Source organism: Nannospalax galili, unplaced genomic scaffold (assembly GCF_000622305.1).
Source record: "Nannospalax galili isolate Female #2095 unplaced genomic scaffold, S.galili_v1.0 scaffold586, whole genome shotgun sequence".
Lineage (NCBI taxonomy): Eukaryota > Metazoa > Chordata > Mammalia > Rodentia > Spalacidae > Nannospalax > Nannospalax galili.
The window spans coordinates 1,946,692-1,956,893 of record NW_008355363.1 but is presented as its reverse complement, the minus strand read 5'-3'; positions in this window follow the sequence as shown (position 1 = coordinate 1,956,893).

The following is a 10,202-nucleotide window of genomic DNA, read 5'->3' as shown; positions in this document are numbered from 1 at the left end:
CATGGAAAGTTTTTCTTTCTCCTTAGCTTATAACTGATAGTTTTGCTGGACATAGTAGTCTGGCCTGGCATCTGCAGTCTTTCCTAACTTTTAGGACATTAGTCTATGTCTTTCTGACTTTCAGTGTCTCCACTGAAAATCAGTTATTATAACAGATGGCCCTGCCTTTATATGTGATTTGCTCTTTCTCACACCTTTCAATATATTTTTTTTGTTCTGTACATTTAGTGTTTTAATTATTATATGATGTGGGAATTTTCTTTTCTGGTCCTGTTTATTTGGTGTTCTGTAAGCCTCTTTCACAATGATGAGTATCTCTTTCCCTTATTTGAGGAAATTCCTATAAAATATTTTCAGTTCCTTTGACCTGGGTTTCTGCTTCTTTTTCTATACCCACGATTGATAGGATTTCACATTTCCTAGAGTTCCTGTATGTTCAATTTTTGAGCTTTCTTAGATTTAACATTTTCTTTGACTGAATGATCATTTGTCTCTCTTGTCTTCACAATCTGACAAACTGTGTTCTACTTGAGCCAATCTGTTGGTGAGTCTTTCCTCTGAGGTTTTTGTTTGACTTCCCGAGTTTTTCACTTCAAATTCTATACCATTTTTGCTTTTCTTTAGAGATTCAGTCTATTTATTAAATTATAATTTTATATATTGATTTGTTTTACTTATTTTACTCAACTGGCTTTTCATGTTCTTCAGTGTCTCTTATTCATATCCTCTTTCATTTACCTGAAAAAATTTATAACTAATGTTCTGAAATCTTTGTCTTGTACATCAGCAAGGGTGTTTTTCTCAGGAAATGTTATGATGGGGGCTCTAATTACTAGTGGAAATATTTCGTCTTGGTTATTCATTTCATTTGTGTTGTGTTTTCATGATCTGGAATTGTGCTGCTGATTGTGCTTCTTGGTATGGATATCTGATCTTGTCTTTGTTTAGTGGATGTTTGATTCTTTGTTTGCCGTTACCCAAGCTTGTCAGCTTGTGAAGCAAGTGAGTGGTGCTTGGTGTTCTGTCTTGTGGCCACTCTGTGTTGATAGGTAAATGGGGTGAAAGAAGTGTTCTCAGTTCAGCTAAAGATTAGGTGCAATTTCTGAGCCTGAGGTTTCAGGGCACTCTCCATGCCATCCTGGAGCAGCAGGGTGGGTAGGGTAACTGCTAGTGGACAGGCAGACAGGTCAGTTTTGATTTTTAAAAATTTTCTTATGAAATTTCTTAATTTTTAATATCACTAAGCACTTATACAATTCCTTTTATATGTGAAGGAAAGAATAGTTTTAACTATGTCAAAGTTAACCATAGTGAAATACATGATCATCGCATATGAAATTTACAATCATGTAACAGTATGCTATGCACAGAGTAAGACACAATTGTGAACTCTGAGGCATTCTTTAAAGCTATATATGTTGTTATATCTTCTGTCTTACCTTTCTGGTTTTGTATTTACTAAATTACATATGATCTCTCATATGGGTTAGTAGCCTTCATATTTTTAATCTTATATTCAGGACTTTGAATTCCCAAACCTTGATTTATATTATCAACAGAAAAGTCTGTATAAAATGAACATAATTTTGTTTTCCTATTTGGCGTGAATGTTTTCCTTAGATTCAAATTAACTTTGCTATAAAATTTTCTTCTCAAACAATGACCTTGACATCTTATTCAGTGCTGTATTGCCACTTTCATTGTAACTATTCTCTACCACACACCATATAATCTTTCATACTAAATGGTATCTTCAATCTTCATGTCATGGACTTTCATATTATTACACCATCAAGTTTATAATTTTCTGCTAGTTCCTGGATCTAGGGTGTCTTACTATGCTAACTGGCAGAATTCTCACCAATTTTTTTATGGAGGTTGTCCTTTATTTGATATACTATAGCAGATAACACAAATGTCTCCTGTAGATAACTGCATTCTTATTCTTCTCACTACCTTACTAGTTTCTTAACAAAGTTATAAGATACTTTGAATCCCTGATCCTTATGTTAGAAAGTAGCTAATTTGCTAGCTAGCTATTAGTATCTAAGATACAGAATTAAATCTTTTAATCAAGGAAATTAAATTTCTTATTTAGAATAGCAAAATGAATAAATTGTAAATTAATTACTTGTTAGAACAATATACCTATAAATCTTTTCACAAATGAATCACTTTAAAAATATTAACATAATATCTTAGGTACCCACGCCAGAGTATCTAGTACTCTGCGAAAGAAACAAAGGCTCTTCACCTATGAGCCATCTCTTCAGTTCCAAATTTCTATCCTTGTAAGCCAATCAAACTAAAACATGTCAATATACTAGCCAACACATATTAAGCCAAGAGGAATAGGGCTTTATCTACAGTAGAACAGTCACATAATTACATGAAGCTTTTTTTCACAATTCATGCTAAAATGAAAAAACATTGAATGGAAAAATAAACCCACCAACTTGGAATAATGAATCTGATAAAATTGTGTTTGATACTGTAGATGAAATAAAGGCACTGGTAGACACACAAAAAGGTAGATGCCAAAGAATGACTTGCAATGCAACAAAAGCAAGGGAGATTAATGTGTACTAAGTCTGAGTTAGATAGTGAAAATAAGTTCTAGTGATCTATTGTATAGAAAGCTAATGTGTATTTTAAAAATAATCTAGGAGAGAAATCTGAACGCTTTCACCATATTGACCACAAAGAAACAAATGTTTCAAGAGAGAGGTAAGTTCATTATACACCATATGTGTACATTAAAATACCACTTAGTGGTTGCAAATCTTTACAATCCCATCAGCAGTGAATAAAAGTTGCCCTTTCCCTGTATCCTTGCCAGCATTTGGGGTCATTTCTTCTCTTGATTTGAGCTATTCTGACTGCAGTAAGATGAAATTTTAAAGTGGATTTTGTTTCAATTGCCCTAATCACTAAGAATGTTGAAGAAATGTTAAGACACTTCTTAGCCACTTTTATTTCTTCTTTTTAGAGCTCTCTGCTCAGATCTGTAGCCCATTCTTTAACTGGGTCATTTGTTTTGTTATTCTTTGTTTTTTCATTTTTTTTTGTGTATTCTGGTTATTAATCTTCTGTCAAATATTTAGCTGATAAATACTTTTTCCCAGTCTGTGAGTTTCCTCTTCACTTAATTTGTTGCTTCCTTTTCTGTAAAGACATTTTTATCTTTCATGAAGTCCCACTTTTCAATTGTTGACCTTAATCCCTGACCTGGAAGACTCTCTTACCTGAAGACTAGCTCTCATAGTATCAGGGATACTATGTAAGATATTAACGGAGAAAATCAACCAGTGGTCCAATCTAACTGTAAAGTCTAATCATCACAAAAATGACAAGTGCAGCAAAACCATCTCTATTGGTGTAGTGGTAGCACTTTTTTCTTGGAGGTAATTAACAGCTATCTAATTGGACTTAAATCCCTCTCAATGGGAGAGAACTCATGGGTGGTACTGTAAATATAGCCAAATATGCATGGAGAGGTCACAGATCTTAGAGAAAAACATATGTCAGTCACATCCCTAGACAAACATAATTTTACTTTATGTAAAATATTTGTCCTTGCATTTTCAGACATGTATACCTGTCATGGCTCCTCAATCGTGTTTCTTTATGTAACAGATGAAGACTATTACAGAGATCCACAGTGGGTGAAAGGCAGATTATAAGTGTCTGTGAGATACTCAGCCCTAAGTGACACATCTACAATGGAACTTCTACATCCAAAGCTCAGGGAACATATCACAACAAGGGTCAAAAAGAATACTAATACATCTGTCAACTTTCACCATCAAAGCTTCCTCATGGTGATGAACAGAGAAAGCTACAACTGATCAAAATGTAAAGAATAAGAGACTGCAGAGTGTATGTCCCTGGATAGGACTCCTATATTAAATTTTTCCAGCTAGGTCTCATGGACCATTGTGGAAGAGGGGGAATAAAGATGGCAAGAGCCAGGGGTAGTGAATGACCACAAGGAAACAGAGTTTACCAGGCAGCTCAGAACTTGCTCATATATACTTGTAGCAAAGGTACAAGTAGCCTGCACAAGACCCCTGCAAACTAAACCCAGACCAAAACCCAGAATAGAAGTGGGGAAATAGGTAAGAAGCCTCAACATTATCTGAGGAACTACTGGAAACTGATCACTGATGGGTGAGGGAGAGTTGTTATTTTTAAGGAAGTGATCTTAGATAAGTTGACCAGGATGCAGTGGATGAACTCACATTGAGGGATATCTGAGGAACAATCTTGAACCAATAGGCCTTAATATATACGCCAGAAGGCGTGAAATCCAGCTGGGGAACTATAGGGAGTACAAGCAAGGGAGAGGGAATCTAAATATGATTAAGAAGTACTGTATGAAATGCAAAGAAATTCAGTTTAAAAAAGATATATCACCTAGAACCCTATAACTATTTATAAATTAAATGTAACAGTAAGAAATTGAAAAAGTAAATGAAGGAATTCATATCTACACAAATAAGGGAAGAACATTAGGTGAGTAGATGAAAATAAAATAAAAGCATTTATTGTGAATAATTTCAGCATCTTTAAATATTTTATTAATTTTTTGATAATTTCATTCAATCTATATTAAGATTCTTCTTCAGAACTACTCTTAACTCCACCTCCTTTCTCTACATTCCCAAATTGTTGTCTTCCATTTTTCTTAAGTCCACAAAGTACAATTTGCACTGTTCATATATTCTTTGGTGCATAACCATCTGCTATAGTGTTGTGAATCTGCCAGGGGCCATTTTCTTAAAGCAAATTAGCTCTCTTTCTCCCTGGAAAAATCTATTGCCTCCCTCCTCCATGCTGGGTTTTATCTGGCTTGAGTTTACACAAGTCTTGTGTATACTATTACAACAACTGAAGGTTCATATGTGCAATTTCCCTGTTGTGTCCTACTATGGTCTTTTAGCAGAATAACAGTTTCTTCCCTGGGTCAGACTGCTCATAGGTTCTTGGCCCCCATAAAATGGCAGTTATAGGTTCCATTTTAGAGAGTGGCCTTAAATTCAAGCAGAATTCTTTTGGTTATTCCCATAACTTTCATGACACTATTATATTGGTAGGTATATCTCACCAAGCCAGTCATTACTGTGCCTCATCAGATTGACAGCTGTTTAAGATAGTGGTTACTTTTCTCCCCTGGGACCACGCATATCAACTTCTAGCACAATGAAAGCCATGCAAGTATGAATGAATGTCTCAGGTCAATAACAGCTTGATTTCTCGATGTTCTATGAATCAAATATGGGATGTCTTCGGCAGCAGGGCTTTACCATCATGTTCTGCAGGGTGAAGAGAAACAAGGACAGCTACCTCTAAATACTTAGAGCATATGGGGGACACTTTCATACAAACCACCACATTCCACCTTGACTCCCATATGCTCCTAACCAAATAAAATGAAAAATGCATTTAATCTCTCTTCAAAAGTCCCTATAGTCTTTATCAGTCTCAATACTATTGAAACTATAAAGTATAATGCCTTTTTGAGACTCAGGGTAATCTCTTAATTGTGAATCCGAGTAAAAATCGAAAGACAAATTACATACTGCTAACATGCACTGGAACTGAACACATATACCCATTCCAAGAGAGGGGAATGGTAGCATTGTGAGGAAATACCAGACTAAAACAAAATGGAAAACCAGTAGGGCAAACACCAAATCCAGTATCTCCATGATCAACTTCTGGAACTTCACTTCCATAGGGCTTAGATGGTTCAGCCTCTCCAACTTTGCAACTTGCAACTTAGATCTCTCTCTTAGGCTAGTACCATTCCCTATATGCAGCTCCCCTTGGCAGATGTCTCATGTCTTGTAGTCTTCATTGCCAATAAGTCATCAACCTCACAACTTCACACAATAAACTCTCAGGACCTTCTTTATGCAGGGATGCCCCTGTTACATGTTGCCTGGCTTTAGTGGCTAACTGTGATAGAATGTGTGAATTGCAGAAGAGCCACAAGCCTCATTAGGGAAAGCTATAAATCCCTTAAAGTGTCTAACTGGCCCTAAATTGGCATCCTGGCCTTGCTCAAGCCTGGCTCTGCTCACCCCTTATCAGTTGGTCACTCCCAAGCCTGAGAAAAAGTGTTTGTTAAGCCCATCTACCTCCTCCAAGGCCATAGATAACACTCCTGCCAGTTTCTGGGGAAATAATCTTGAGAAGGAGACCCTCAGTCACTCCAAGGACACCAAGCCTGGGCACTAACTCAACTCCCCACTAAGTGCAGCTGTGTCCCGACAACGCTGGTATAAAAACCCCCTGTTTGTCTAGTTGTAGAAGCTTGGTTCCTGCAGACAGCTCTACCTCTCACTGTATCTTCATTGAATAAAGGAAGATACATTCCTTGCCTGTTTCAGGTCTGGCTCTGTTTTCTTGTCTCCTGTTTTTCTGTCTTTCCTTTTATTTTCCAAAAATCTAACATATGGTGGCCTGTATGGGAAAGAGATTCAAGGGCCCATTCCAGAGGCCCTGGCCCTCTCCAGATCCTCTCCAAAGGCCTCTGGGCATCTCTGGCCTGGGTAACCATTATCTAGTAGCCTTTCACTTGGAGCCTCTCCTTGGCTCCCTTCCTCCTAAACTCTCCTTCCTCCCCCATATAGTCTTTGCTGTCTCCTTTCTCTGTACCTAGCCAGACCTCGGGGTATGGAAGCTACCTTCCATTTGTTTTGACCTCACATCCACCACCTCTAGAAACAAGGTAATCCAGGCCTGACTGTGGGGGTGCCACTGACCAGGTCCCAGGGGCTCCGGGAACCCCTGCCATTTGGGGGGTTCCAGTAGTCCCCCTTCCTCCTGGAGACTTAAGACTGAGGTAGCCCAAAAGCTCCAGGTGTTTTCCACTAAGCACTTGGCATCTGACTCCCTCCCTAGTTTTTAGGAGAATTGGGGATGCCCACTCCTAGACACCAGGCCTTTTGGTGGATCCGAACCCAGAGGGACTCCTCTGAACTGCTGGATATAACCTCCTGCCTTGCTTCCCCCACCCACTAGAGGTTCCAAATGTTTTGGCTTCAGGGACATCTACCCACAGGGGATCTAGTAAAGCTCTGGGAGCTTGCTAGGGGAACCAGTGAGCCCATTATGGGCTCTGAATTACCTGTTCCAAAAGATACACTTTTGGCTTGCCTTAAAACAAACCTAAAAAAGCTCCAGTTAGTAAGATCCAGACCAGCTGAACTTACTCAGCTGTGGGTCCAAACCTGGCTTCACTGTTCCTTGGGCAGCAGTTGCAGCTGGCCCAAAATTGGCACCTTTAATCATAATGCTTTAACAGATTTTAAATTTACATAAAACAAAAATGGAAATTGGCATGAGATAATCTATCTTTAATGTTTCCTTGCTCTAGGGGCCATCCTTCTCTCTCTGGTTCATGTACTACCCATCAGATTCTTTTATGTCCTTAAAGCCTAAAACCCAAACCCAAAAGACTTATCTGCCCTCTAACCTTGAAATTTGACCACACTGACAAATCCCCCACCCTACAGTCCTCCACAGGGGTCTGATCAACCCCAAGCCCTGACTCCTAATTTCTCTTTTCTCCCTCCCTCCCCTTCTTGGGCTCCCCCATGCCTCCATTCTCACAAGGTTCACTTCCACCTCCCACTTCCATCTCCTCCCCTCTGTGTGTCCCCTTCCCTCACCCACAGCCCAAGCTCCCCAAATTGTGTCCTGCTTTCACTGACACACAGAGTCATACTAACAAGCTGTAAAAATGTAGAGATAGGCCACTCTGTCCCCAATCAGCCTTCTTGGATTTCTTTTGCCTGCCACTGCAGAGTTTCTAAACTGCTGCTTACTGGGAGCAGTGACTGAGGGACTGCAGCAGGGGCCACAGCAGCAAGGGTAGCATTGTGCCCTAACCTCAGAAGTGCAAAAGCCAAAAACAAAGGCTCTGTTTATCTAACTCACCCCCACTGAGACCCTTTTGTCACCTATTCTACAGATCCCCCACACACACAGCTCCCACCTAAGAAATGGCTTTATGGTTAAGAGCACTGTCTGCTCTTGCAAAGGACCCAGGTTCAATTCCTAACAACTAATTTCTATGCGTTTTTCCTATCCTTTTCAATTCAATTCCGCTCTTGATTTTATTTCATTCAATTGTTTATTGCCTTTTAAAAGAAATTGTTTTAAGTTTTCTAAGTACAAATTTATTTCCAGGTTTTCTGTCTCTTGAGTAACTGCTGTCCTCCAAGATTTAACTCCCATTCTGTTTACAAGTTATATTAATTATCTTATCTTTTGTTTAACTCAGATTCCATGTTCTTTCAATAAAATAATACTACATGGCACTCTCTTCTAAATTATGTTTAACTCAGATTCCATGTTCTTTTAGTAAAATAATACTACATGGCAATCGCTTATAAAGCTGATCTTCATGACTCCTGCTATGCCTGCTTACAAAAGAACTTCATAATCAAACTTATTAAGTGACATGCTTTAGGTACACCTAGTTTCGTGTAATTATGTTGTATATGTCTGATAATTATTTTTATGCTGTTTATAATTATGTCACATGTCTCTATACATTTCTATGTGTTGAGATCTCATGTAATTATGTCATATGTGCCTATGGTAATTGTCCTCATATATCATTTACGTCATGTCAAGACAGTTTGAAAATGTGGCCACTTCAAATTTTTCCTTTTTCATTCTTTTTATTGTGCACAAAATTATTGGTTTTATTTTTGGCATGCCTAAGTAAAATACACAGGTACAAAGTTACATTTAAAGGTCTTTTAAACTTGGGTACCCTAATCAATTTTAAACCTATTAAACAATGTCTCTAGGTCTCTGGTTATATAAAAATCCTATTTGCTAAGTATCTTTTTGGTTCTGGTTTATTCTCAAAAGGTTTTAAAGTGTCCATTTTGTTTGTACACAGTCTGTATAAACTTATATTCCTTAAAAATAATTTACCTGATGTCAAATTGACTTAAAAGTAAAGCCTCATACAAACTAAAGTTCTTAAATTAACTTAAAATATTTTTCCAGGTCAAAATGTTTTCTCTTTAATACTTATCTTAATTCTTCTTCTATATCATGGTTATTATTGCTCAAAATATACTAATTTTAAGTAACAATTGCTTCTGTTACAAGAAAAATGTTAGCCATTTTACCACTATTGTCTCTTTTTAGCCAATAAACAGATACATCCATGCCTTAATGTTTAAAGGTCCATACCTTTACCAAGCTTATATTGTACTGATATGTTTAACATGGTATTCATCTAGCTATAGGTATGAGGGACTAAATATTGGTTATTTGATAAATTCTCACAACAAATAATGTGTTTCTTTATAAAAGTCATATCTCAGGGTATCAAAAATGTTTTACAACAGATAAAGTTAAACATCAAAGTTAGTAAGATTAAAATGACCAGGTATTTCCAAAATAAAAAATAATAAAAATGTTTAAACAAGTTTGTTAAAAGTCTGAGTAAATGTGTAGAAATACAAGGTTGTTATTGTTGTTATAATTACTGTTACAGCAAAAATTTTTTCAGTCTACTTCTCTGACATGCACTACATACCTAGTCACAATCTGGAACTAAATGGATGCAAACAAGTATTGGAGTTACCTGTAACAACTAAAAAATGTCTTTTTATGTTTCTCTGTGTTATACAAGTGTTACTTTTGATGTTTTCCTTCACTAATAACAAAATAATTAGGGTCATAAAAACTAGGTTTTACTTCCCAGAACCTAACAGGACTGTCCAAAAGAAAACAATTTCGTTCCATTCATTTGATCTAAATCCAGATCAGTTTATTTCCTGCCTACAGGTATGTTATATGACCCACCCCACCCCACCCTTCACTTCACCCATAATAAACATGACTAGCCATATAAAAACTACACTCTTATTCTTCTTTTCTTTTTCTTTTTTAAATGTCTTCAGGGTCTGGAGACAGACCTGAGAGAATTATTTTGAATCCCTTTCTTGGGCTATGCCTACTTGATCTATAATGTTAAATCTTTTCCACTCATTGTTTATTTTAAAATATTTAAGTTTTTGTTCAAGTTTTATCTACATTTTACACAGTAATCAAAGGTACCAGACTGGAGCAACTAACCTTCTTGGATGTTTAAAACCCATACTTAGAAGCCTATACTAATCTGGTCAAAGGGGTTTAACAGACAGTTTTGTTTCTTGCCTTCCAAG